Raw genomic sequence first — 13,421 nt, forward strand, 5'->3', positions numbered from 1 at the left:
CGTTACACAACAAGTATGCACCACATATAATCAACTAGAATCACATGTATTGTACTAGAAAAGAGAAAAACAAGCTGATTATTTAGAAATTTCAATTAGTCAATAACGTTTTCTCTTAGATTTCACTTCACTGGATAGATGAAAATACATGATAAATCTGTTAAAATTATATTTATAGCAAAATTTTGAATGTTTAAAAATAAATTAAAGTGTGAAGTTTCTCAATTTCTCAGGAGAACTATAAAACATAATTTGTTGCCTTAGTTTTGAAGTAGTGGACAATTTCTCATATTCCCCCGAAACAATGTTATTGGCTTTACGTCCCACTAACTACATTTTTTATGGTTTTCAGAGATGCCAAAGTGCCATAATTTAGTCCCGCAGGAGTTCTTCTTCTTATGTGCCAGTAAGTCCACAAAAACTGGGCTGATGTATTTGAGCACCCTCAAATACCGCCAGACTGAGCCAGGATCGAACGTGCCAACTTGGAGTCAGAAGGCCAGCGCCTTAACCATCTGAGCCACTCAGCCCAAGTACACCCGAAATTATTATGTTAACCCAATGAATGGCCCTGGTAATGCTAACGTAATGTTGACATATGGCATAGCAGCACTTCATAGAATGATGGTAACCTTAGTAATGAAACATTCAGACACTAAAGATATAATAGATTTTTACCCATTAAAGAACATGAGTGCAAGCATTCTATTGACTCTCAACACTGAAGTCTAACCAACATGGACAAGCTTCAATTTGGCGTAGTCTGCTTGATAACAGATAACCCAGCATGAATCGGAAGGTGTTGGTAGTATAAAAGCTTGTGTTACAAACCCAGCTAATCCCTCCAAGTCACTATTTCTTCTGTGTAACAGTATACAGATTGCTCCTTCTGTCACATTTTATAAGTTTTGTTATACTCCAAGATCCAGCCAAACATTTCTTTAGGCATGTGCAAATTATTGTAAAATACACTAGCATCTTATCACTCAACACTTTGAAGCACATAGACACTAACGGAATATCACAATATCAATTATATTCTATCTAAATTAATATTTTTCGAGCAACACAAATAGGTTCACCGTTTGGAATTAGAGAAGTCTTCCCTAACCTCAGACTTATTTTCAATATGATGTATGCACACTACTGTTTTGTCATAGATTTCAAAATAATCACGATGTATATTCCTGATCCATTTCTCTCTTAATGTTTTATTCCGTAGAAAACTTAAGAATAGTTGTATGAGAGGCATTGCCACAGTTAGACGTAAACCTGGTTCACAACACGATCAAAACTAACACATTCTCACATTACTGTGTATAATTACAGATCCTAAGTGTCCACTGACTCATATAAATACACTCACGCATTTATATTCTACAAAGAAACTAACATTTATCGTCAACTTTCATGAAACTACACAGACTACATACGATAACAACAAACCAAAACAAACCCACATTTCCAATCTATCCAGCTACTCGTTTTGCCATCTTTGAATGATTGAGAGTAGCATTAAGGTCTGAGGATTGGAGTCGGTCTTGGAACACAAATATAGCACGCAAGAACAAGATATTTTATTATTAAACAGAATAGCGCACAAATGTGCAAAGTTTATTCCTTGCTGTAGTCTATCAGACATTACTCTTCTTGCGCAATTGCTGAAGTGGTCTCCTTCACACGGTTTACTGCACAGGACACACATACAATCTATAGAGGGCTCATGGAAACCTTTCCATGTGCATAATTTGTGATGAAAGCCATGAATTGCCAGTCTGCTTATTGGGCTCCTTAAGTCGTCGTTCGGTCCGGTCCAACTACTGTTGATCATGGCTTCAGTGGAGTAAAAACTTAGATCTATTTCCTCTCTTTTCCTTCTTCTCAACTCAAGGAATTCTTCTTCCTATTTGGTAGAAGGTAGCTGCAGTGTAAGTTCTTCTATAAGAAAAGGCTCTTGTGGCAGTAGGCTACATATGCCATTCTAGATGGTGCCATTTTTGAGATGTCTAATGTTTGTTTGAGAAATCTGGCTTTCACGTTCTCTATGCAGTTTAAATAATTTAACTTGAGATAATCCCAGATTAGCTCCAAACCATAAGTGATTACTGGAACAACCTTTGCTTGGAAGAGGAACATTCTTGTGGTTAAAGACAGTTTTGTAAGGTCATGTATGTCATAAATACTCCTAAAGGCTGCCAATGCCCTTTCCCTTATATGGGTCATAAATGAAGTTGACCGTGCGGTTAGGGGCGCGCGGCTGTGAGCTTGCGTCCGGGAGATAGTGGGATCGAATTCCACTGTCGGCAGCCCTGAAGATGGTTTTCACACCAGGCAAATGCTGGGGCTGTACCTTAATTAAGGCCACGGCCGCTTCGTTCCAACTCCTAGGCCTTTCCTATCCCATCGTCGCCATAAGAACTGTGTCGGTGCCACGAAAAGCCACTAGCAAAAAAAAATGAAGTTGACGGTTGAAGTGTGACGCCGAGGTATTTAAAGGAGCTCACTATCTTTAACCTCTCTTCTTTGTATGTTATGCCGACACCCGCTGGTAATCTTCCTCCCTTTCTGAAAACCATTTGCACTGTTTTGTCCAGGTTAATTTTAAATTTGTTGTCTTCAGCATATTTTTCAAAGTTGTCCATAGTTGCTTGAAGATCATCTTTGTTGTTAGAACCTATTACTAGGTCATCAGCATATAGGTACAATTTGGTTGAGTTATGAATTATTTTTGTAATGTCTGCTGTGGCGATATTGAACAGAAGCGAATTGCTACGGTCACCCTGTAATACTCCATTGCATTGTTTAACAGGATCTGAAGAAGTTTTGCCATCATGGATTCTTACTTCATTTTGTGCCAGAAGTTTGTTTATTATTACCTTCAATGGATTATCATGACCATTCATGTTTCCTACTTTTGTAATCAGTATGGACCTGTTCAAGGAGTTGAAAGCTTTTGTGAAATCGACAAATATGGCAAAGAACTTTCCTCTGGGTAATCTTAACGCGTCTTGTATGTTGTCCAGCAGGTTTTTAACGGCGTGAATTTTTCCTCATCCTTTCATAAAACCGAACTGCTGCTCCGGTATATGGTCCCAGGTTAAGATGGTTAGTTTTTCAGCAAGGATTTTCAAAAATGCTTTTTGTATATTATTTTCTAGAGCGATGCCTCTTTACGAATTTGGGTCTTCTCGATCCCCTTTTCCTTTATAAAAAATTTCTATAGTTGGTTCTCTCCAACTCTGTGCGATAATTCCTTTTGTGAAACAGACATTAAATAATGAAGTGCATGTAGGTAACAAAATTTCTGAAGTGTCTTTTAAATTTTTGTTGAACACACCATCAGGGCCTGCCACTTTCTTATTCTTCGTATTGTAATCGTTCAATACCACGTTCATGGGCATGTCATGAGGTCCGGCTAATAATATATGCCGTTTCCCGCGACATTCTATGACATAAAGTGTCGTAATGAGTATTTTTCGCCCAGAACGGTATACAAATTGCACTGCACCAGCTCCAAGGACGAGGGTCTAGTTACACGCACAGAAGAAAAGAGAGCTATGTACAGCTAGACCTTGGAATTATGTTCTCTATTTGCAGACAGAGATGAGAAGAACCACGCCAAACGCAGGAGAGCACTTGGGTCAGAAGGCAGAGTCTATTACAGTGTTTTAACACTGTTCTCAGCAATTTCCCTCTATATCCACTGGTGCCAACTCATAGTATTCACTTGTTAATAATAATAATAATAATAAAGGTTTTGATACACGCTACGGAAACTTGTGAGTAAGGACTCATTTGGGTAAATACCCGGGTATTTTACATTTTTCATTAAAAATCCTGTGTCGTGGTAAGTTGAACCTTAAAAAAAGGGTACCGGTATGCAAAACTATTAACTACTCTACATTAACTTTTTAGAAATGTAACAACATTAGATAGTTAATTAAATTTAATTAGAAGTGGGACCTAAAAACAGAATTAGAATTGGGAATTAGATCAGGAGATAAAATTCAATAGCTATTATAACCTGAAAAACTCAGAACTGAACTAGGCCTTTTGCAAACATTGAGATAAAAGTTGGGGGAAATTTATTCAGAACATTGGCCAACTTCTACAAAAGGTATAATATACAGTTTTCAACTACCGACCAATCTCTTTGTTGTGCCATTTATACAAAATCTTAGAAAGAATGATTCTGGACAGACTATCTGAAGTGATAGACCCATTACTCATACCAGAACAAACCGGCTTTCGACCAGGGAAAAGTTGTACTTCCCAAATACTGCACCTCACACAATATATAGAAGACGGCTATGAAAACAACAAAGTCATTGGAGTAGTTTTTGTTGACTTGACATCAGCCTACGATACAGTTAATCACCATATACTGCTTCGTAAAATGCACAGTATAACTAAGGACTATAAACTCACCCAAATGATTGAGTGCTTTCTACAAAACAGAAGGTTTTTTGTTGAATTCCAAGGCCAGAGGAGTAGATGGAGGAACTTAAAGAATGGCCTTCCAAAAGGGAGTGTGCTAGCACCTATACTTTTCAACATCTACACCAATGATCAGCCTCGTCCACAAGGGACAAAGAGCTTTATTTATGCAGACGATGTCGCTCTGGAAGCTCAAGAGGAAACGTTTGAACTAGTTGAAGAGAAGCTCTCCCATGCTCTACAAATCCTAAGTGGTTATTACCAAGAGAACCAATTAAAACCAAACCCATCAAAAACACAAGTCTGTGTCTTCCACCAAAAAATCGACAGACAGCGAGAAAATTGCAAGTGATTTGGGAAAGTAAAATATTAGAACACTGCTTCACTCCCAAATATCTAGGAGTAACTCTTGATCGAGCACTAACCTATAGAACATATTGTCTGAATACCAAAAGGAAGGTATTTGCAAGGGACAACATTATCCGGAAATTATTGGGTTCAACCTGGGGGACGCATCCTCTCCTTTTAAGAACATCAGCAATAGCCCTCTGTTATTCAGCAGCAGAATACGCCTGCCCTGTCTGGTGTAGATCTAGTCATGCTAATCAAGTGGATGTTGCCTTAAATGAAACCTGCAGACTCATTACAGGATGTTTGAGATCTACACCACTTGATAAAGTTTATTGTCTAGCAGGTATCCCACCTCCAGATATCTGCCGTGAGTGTGCCTCCAGACTGGAGAAATCTAAAGCACTGAACCTGACGACCTATACTTTATATGGGTACCATCCAGCAACCCAATGGCTCAAATCAAGGAAAAGCTTTCTCCATACAACTGAAAGCCTCACTGAATCACCATCGAACTTCAGAGTGACTTCATGGCGTTCCAGATCCAGCCACCTTGCAGGATGGATGACGCCTTCCGAAAGACTTCCTTCTGGCCACGAGGAAAGCTAGTCAACATGGAAGACGCTCAACAGGTTGTGTTCAGGAGTTGGAAGAACAAAGACCAACATGAGAAAATGGGGTTTTATATGTGACTCCAATCTATGTGAATGTGGTGAAGAACAGACAATGAGCCATCTCCTTGTTTGTAACTTGTGTCCAACTACTTGCTCTCTCCAGAATGTGATGGACGCTACCAAGGAAGCATGTAAATTAGCCGCTTACTGGTCACACCACATTTAATTAATTTTGTATTTATGGAGAGCTTAAATCACATCGTCACCTGCCATCATCAGAAATGATTAATGATTATAGTACCAGACTTGTTATTGTCCTGTTATTATTATTGTAAGTATAATGTATGTTTCTGACACGATTAAATAAATAAACACACTGTATATGTCTTTCAGAACAGTTTGTAATATCCTTCATGAGTAAAATAAATAATCAAATAACCAAAAAGACTAGTAAATAGAAAATTAACAGTTACACTAAAAAAGTTCTAAAGAAATATAGGTTTAATGAAGCTTAATAAATGTATTAGGCTATTCATGATCATACATAATGAATCTCTTTAGGCTTAGGCCTATATTCCAATTTACAATGAAAAATATCAATTGAGTAGTACAAGTACAACTAATCTGAGTTTTCATCACGCTCAGTCTCAGAGATATACTCTTCATCTGAGAGCGAAATGTGGCCATCATCACTGTCCTCGGTATCGTTGCTACAGGAAACTTGCATTTGATCATTATTTGTGTTTTCAACTTCTTTTTTGCTACACCCACCTTGTTTCCTTGGACTCTTTTCTTTTCTTGGTTTAGGAGTTTTGTTGAGCAGATTCCAGTTGTGTGACAAGTAAGCTATCTGTCCAGCCCTTTCAGTTGTAAGTCGGGTTCTTTTCTTACAGTGGATCCAGCTGAATGTGCTAAATGTTCTTTTAATAGCACCAGATGTTACTGGAACACCTAAAATTCTCACAGCAACATCAGCTAGCACACATGTTCCTTTCAAGCCCCTCCATCTTAACATAGGGCTAATTGCTTTCTCTTTTTCAGTATCTTTTAATCCTTCCCAAAGAAAGGGCCGCTAGCACAGCCCCTCTTTGCCTCTGTAGTCCGCAATGTTTTGCCGAAGTTCAACTACTTTTGTTCCCATGCTACTGCCGACTTCACAGACAAACTCAATAGCATCAAGCAGTTCAGCAGGTTTCAAATTGCAACCTTGAGATGAAGGGTTCAATAAGTCGGCAGCCAGATGAATTTGGCCAACACCAAATTTCAAACGTTTCTCCAGTTTGGCTAGCACAGTTTTCTCTTCAGATTTTTGAAGAGGGGGATTCTGGAATTTCTTGCTTGAGAGTGTTGTGTAGTTTGTGAAACTTTGTGAAAACATTGTGGATTAAGGGGGTGTTGGACTCAAAGGTAGTAATAAGTTCAATGATTGGATCAAAAATGTTCACCAACTTTTGAACTTGAACCCAAAACATTCCATCATCAAGTAGCTGCCTTTTCATTTCTGGTGAGATTTCAGCTTCCTCACTAACAGCAAGCTTTTGAAGTGCAGATTTATTTGCTAGTAAACTTTGTAAACACAACAAGTTGTTTCCCCACCTAGTCTGACCAGGAAGTTTCAAAGATATTCTGTCTTCAAACTTTTGTCCAATTGAAGTCAGTCAAATAATGCCTTCAGGATGTGGCTATTCTGGATACTTTTCACTATGCTAATAACAGTTGCCATGAAATATTTCATGGTGTTACATTTTAAAATATCTTCGCATAAAAGATGCAAGAGGTGAGCATGGAAACCGAGTGGTATGATTGACGGATATTTCTCCTTAACCAAGGCCAAAGCAGCTCTCATGTTGGAAGCGTTATCTCCAATTACTACCAGAGACTTCTCAGAACCAGATCTTTCAATTACATTGATCATCAACTCAGCTAAGTAAGGTGCATTGTGTCTGTTTTCCTTTGTTGCTACAAACTCCACAAAAAGCGGTTCTGGTTTTGAGATGACAAAGTTTACTATTGACTCATTTCTGATATTACTCCAACCGTCACACTGTAAATTTAAGTGTTTCGAGTCGTTTAGCTGGCTTGCAACTTCATTTTGCATTTCTGCATACTGAGCTTTGAGATACGAAGAAGTTAGACGATACCTGGATGGTGGTTTGTAAGATGAACAAAGTTTTTTTCAAGAACGACAGTGGATGTTTAACCATAGATAACGGAGCTCTGCTTATGAAAACTGCTTTCGCCAAACTTTGGTTGTGGCTTACCTAGAAAAAAAATAAAAAGAAACAAAAAATATTAGGGATGCTATATTGTTATAAAACAAAACAAGTATTCTTGAGTAAACAATCTGTTTACAAGACTAGTTACTATTTACTTCCTGATATAAAAACACCCAGAGACATTTAATAACAACGATAAAAAGGAGAAAAGCATCAGTTTTCGGTCACATTCTCCGGCATAATAACTTCATAAAGAACTTGTTCGAAGGCAAGGTGATGGGAAAGAAAGGCAGAGGGAAACCACGGAAGAAGATCATTGAAGAGGTAGTTGAGATGATGGGATGCCAAGGTTATGGAGAGATGAAAAGGATCGCAGAGAGAAGAGATCAATGGTTGCAGCGACAAGGCGAAGCCTTTAGATGATGATGATGATGATGATAAAAAGAGAAGCAAAAACAGCAAAATTAGGTGTCCCAAATGTGTATCGACATGTCCGAAAGTCCGATAAGGAAGTTATTGTCCGCGAACCTTTATCGCTGAACTGTCCAGCGCTAAACCGCTGCAAAGTCGTGTAGCGCTCGCAGAAGCAACTGCCTCCACAAGCAGTTAGCATCATTTTGTGACACCTAAGTTTGCTGTTTTTGCTTATATTTTCGTTACAGAAAGTAAATATAAAAGTATGAAAAAATCGAAGGTGATACAGTAATTGTAAACAATTACCCAAATTTGTTACTTAGGCAAAATTGATTATGTTCAAGAAGATACTGCAGTTAAATGGGTACCAGTCACCGGACCTAATGTTTATACTGTAACTAAACTGCAGTATACAGCATAAACAAAAAAATTTATTTTACATATATTTTGTTACCGTGGTTGGTGGATCAGCAGAGGTGAAAGAAGGTGCCGGAGTGAATGGGTCTAACTACCAAATCAAAGTTAATTTAAAACTGTAACAAGGTTATATTTTTTTCTCTCTCTCTCTTTAAAAAAAAAAAAAAGAAAACAACAAATAACAAGGTAACAGATAGCAGTAGCAAAAAACAAGTCTAGGAAGGACAAGATTGGTGGTACAAACAGAACTTGGGCTTCAAGCCCTCACTTTACACTTCCTGAGCTACACGCTCAACCTAATAACCTTACTTAAGGGCAGAAATCCCCTAATGCCTGGAGCACATGCTCCCAAAATGTCAATGTCAAGCCTCCTAGAGGCACTTTTACAACACATGAAAAGAGCTGACATGCTCTCAGATTTTCAAGCTTCTTAAAGGCAATATCAGACTTTACAATTAATTGCCATCAAGGCACAACTTACAAAAATGACACGGGGGTATCTTGTACCCAACCTACTGGGCCTTAGCAGAAAAAGAACAGGTTAAGTAAATGGCCCGAAATACCAAAATGAATGGAGGCGTGTACTTGCACTCCTAAATACTTGTTCTAAAACCTAAAAGGCACTAGGCCGATGAAACAGGGGCTATTCCCAAACTATGGAGGCGACTCATATAAGAATAATTTAAGACATAACGGAAAAGGAAAAGACCAGTTACAAACGTAGTCGCCTCAAACCAATGTGAAGAGGAGCTCAAGAGGGTACAGCACTCTCTACCCCTGATTTACAGTTAAAGATATTTACATAAGCCGGCAGAAAATTACATTACAGAAAAGTAGGTTACATCGTTAAAGTTTCAGACCTATCCCTCGGGTTAAACTGCGGAGCTAGCAAGAAATAAAGATGTTAAACGGCCATTACCTTTCTGAAGACCTGCTGCCTGATGAAAGAGGCACCTCCCACCTCCTGCTTCACATACACACACTTAGTTAGATGTTGATCAAGTGGCCAAGAGACGTGAAAATCCGCATTTTATAAACCCTCGGGGAGAGTTCAAGACCTTTCGTGAATAATTAAGGCACACCCTCTCAATTTTATTGGTTACCTTAAAGTTACACACTAAATCAGAGAAGAAACCAGTGATAGGCTGAAAATTAATTACAGAAATTAGGGATTGGCTAAATTCAAAACTGGCGGAAAGAAAAGATAAATATTGCCAACCCAAAGATAAATGAACAAAATTTAGTAAAGAAAAACTTACAAATACAAAATTTCTTCAAGAAAGGTTCTTTCAATTCGCACCAGGGTGCATGATCATAGTTTTTGTAGTGACATGTATGAGAGAATGTCCACATTTCTTGATGAACGGAAAACAAAACAAGTTGAAATTCATACAGTACTGGCAACTTCATAATCACAAAATTACTGTAGTGACATCTTCAGAGGAAACATTTAAATAGGTCTAGTTTCAAGTTCAAAGGTACTTTTCCAAGACAATTACACTTTCTCCCGCACCCGTCAGCCCCACCTTAAGCCCTCTTCCTAAGCCATATTTCATTTCAATACAAGAACTTACTGATTTCCATGATTATAATTTTTACAACACCCCATTTATACTTTATTCTTTGTTAAAAACCTCTTAGTATGTATATTCCTTGTATTATTAACTATTACCATAACATCTCATTTCACTTGTTATTCTTTAAAATAATATTGTCTTAGGATTTCGCCACAAATGATCTTTGCTCCAATACGGCTGATGATGACCCCTAGATGGGTCGAAACTAGTACCGTATAATTTTGTAATTTTGTGAATATATTGTAGTATTGAAAAGGTGGAAACATTTACGTTATTATTATTATTACTTATATATTAGATTTAATTGGCGCAAGATTTAAATGTGCAGCGTAGAGGTGTACCTCCCGGTACAGACCTCCCCCACTGCCCAACTGTCCTTCCAAGGGGTGACACAGAAGAATTTTGAAAAAAATATAATTTCCAGGAAAATTTCCAAGGGTTTTTTTTTTTTTTTTTGATAAGTAGAAAGTAGTAAAACTCTAACTTTAGAGTGTTTTTGTTGCAGTATACTGTGAAATACATGTTGCTAATTTTGACGGCAAGACCTGCCGCCGCTGCCGACATTGAGTTGAGGTCGCCCGGACCCCTCAAGTACACTCAGATACACCTCTCCCGCTACTATGAGAGGGATAGTCGTCGTGAAGGACGCCGCAGATCAGAACAGAAAGGTTAGCGGTTGGTGCGCCGCACTTCAGCCTTAGCCGGGAGATGGACTCCGACGCGACATACACAGGTAGACATCACGGGAGTGGAATGGGCCCGTACCCCACCTCAGTGGTGGTACGGCGACGAACGCTGCGGGGACGCTGAAACAGTAAGATCTTGGTGACAGAAAAGTGTTGTTGGAGACTTGAGAATAGAGGGTACGATCTTTATTGGTGATGCTGAGGACTGGGCGATGTGCAAGGCTTTACGTGCCATGTGTGGATCTGCAGGAGGCGGGGGCTTGGTAATGGCCACTCAGGAACTGACAGCAGTAAATCCAGAGGGAAAGGTCGTACATCTAGTGCATATTAACCCTCACACTGTTGCAAAACGTAGATGGCTAAGTTAACAATGACATTACATAGGTTTCACCTCAGACAGGTGAACCCTAAAGATCCTCTCAGTGGCTGTATTGCTCACCAATAATGTAACAGGAGTCAGGAAATCTAAAATGATGCACGGCCCATGAAATCTGGGGGCAAGCTTGCCCACGGGAACAAAGATTTTAACCATGACTTGATCTCCTACTTTTAGATTGGTGGGCCTCCGTCTACGATCATATCTTTCCCTAACCTTTTCATGAGAAACTTTAAAATTGGCCTTAGCCTTCTTCCATAGATCTCTGATATTATCGGGATCTATTGTCTCTGGCAGAATATCACTAAGTGACCAAAGGTTAGAGAGCGGCATGTTAGGCACAAACTTAAACATTAAAGAAGCTGGAGTGAACTTATGAGATTCATGAACCACCGAATTCAAAGCGAAGGCCAACCAGTGCAGGGATGTATCCCACCTGGAATGATCATCATGATGAAAGGCAATGAGCGCCAATCTCAGATTACGATTGACCCGCTCAGCCAGATATGGTTGAGGATAATACTCCGACGTAGTTACATGAGAGATAGACAGATCAAAACAGAATTTACGGAAGAGATTGGAGGTAAAGGCTTTAGCATTATCAGAAACTAAATACTGACACGGACCAAAAGAAGCAAAGATAGTATTTAAACAAGAAATGGTGGACTGAGCGGTAGCCAGCTTAGTCGGAAATAACCAGGAAAATCTTGTGAAACCATCTACACACACAAGAATGTATTTGTTGGCATTCCCCTTAGATTGGGGGAAGAATCCTACGTAGTCGATATAGAGGCATTCCATGGGGCGCGACGCTTGATGAGAAGATAATAGACCTAGCTTAGTGGACAAGGTGGGCTTACTAAGCCAACTAAGCTTTTACCAATTCCCGAATTTCACCGTCCATACCCTTCCAAATGAACATTTCTCGGATCTTTTCTCGGGTTTTGAAGATGCCTAAATGCCCCCCTAATGGGGTCTCATGGTAGTACTTGAAGATCATAGGTACAAGAACCGCTGGAACCACAACTTTCATCTTCTGATCATGCCTTGACAGGCAACACAAAACCCCATTCCTCAACACATAAGGGACGACATGTTCCCCAGAAGAAAGCGTTTCCATAATAGGAGCCAGCACTGGATATTCACGGTGATACTTTTCAGTATCCCTAAACAACATGGGGGCATCAGTTAGAATGGCATTTACACCAGGAGGTATGGCCTCGGAAATAGAAGAACTATCTTCCAATTCAGGGGTCTCCACATCATGAGCGAACATGCGGCTTAATCCATCCGCAACAACATTTTCCGATCCTCTAATATGCATAACGTCAAACTGGAAGGCCGAAATCCTGATGGCCCATCGGGCTATACGACCGGTACGACGCGGTCTAGATAAGACCCAACTTAAGGCTTGATTCTCCGTTTCCAAGTCGAACTTGACATGTTCCAGATAGATGCGGAACTTCTCTAGTGCAAATGAGACTGCCAAACCCTCAAGTTCATAGATGGAATACTTGGCTTCTTGAGCTGATAGTGTCCTAGATGCATAGGCGATGGGTCGCCTTCTGAGTTCAGTTTCTTGAAGAAGCACAGCAGCCACCGCTGCCGACGACGTGTCGGTTTGAACAATGAATTTCTTCGACAAATCAGGCATAGCAAGGACAGGGGCATTACAAAGAGCTAATTTCAAGTCTTCGAATGCGGCTTGTTGAGAAGGCCCCCACTCAAATTTGACGCCTTTCCTACGAAGTAAGTTCAAGGGCGCCGCTCTGTTAGCGAAGTTAGGAATACATTTCCTGAAGAAATTCACCATGCCAATGAACCTGGCGATACCTTTGATGTCCTTAGGAGGTTTGAAATCACAGATGTCCTGTGTTCTAGAATGATCAATGGAAACACCATCGGGCGACACAATATGCCCTAGAAATGACATGGAAGGCTTAGCAAAAGCAACCTTAGATAGCTTAACAGTTAACCCTGCCTTACGAAGGCGATTAAGGACCTCTTTCAGATGACCAAGGTGTTCTTCAAAGGTCTCAGAAAATACGATGACATCGTCAAGATAATGGTATAAGTATTCAAACTCGATGTCAGAGAAGACCCTATCTAGCAGTCTCATGAGCACAGCTACTCCTGTAGGGAGCCTGAAAGGCATGCGGTGGTACTCATACAAGTTCCAATCCCTAGCAAAAGCAGTGAGATGTTTGGATTCTTCAGCTAGAGGGATTTGATTATACGCCTGATTAAGGTCTAATATGGTGAAGAACTTAGCTTTCCGAAACCACGAAAAACAAGAGTGAAGGTCAGGAAGAGGCACAGATTGTAACACCATCTTC

The sequence above is a fragment of the Anabrus simplex genome, chromosome 3 (assembly GCF_040414725.1).
Source record: "Anabrus simplex isolate iqAnaSimp1 chromosome 3, ASM4041472v1, whole genome shotgun sequence".
Classification (NCBI taxonomy): domain Eukaryota; kingdom Metazoa; phylum Arthropoda; class Insecta; order Orthoptera; family Tettigoniidae; genus Anabrus; species Anabrus simplex.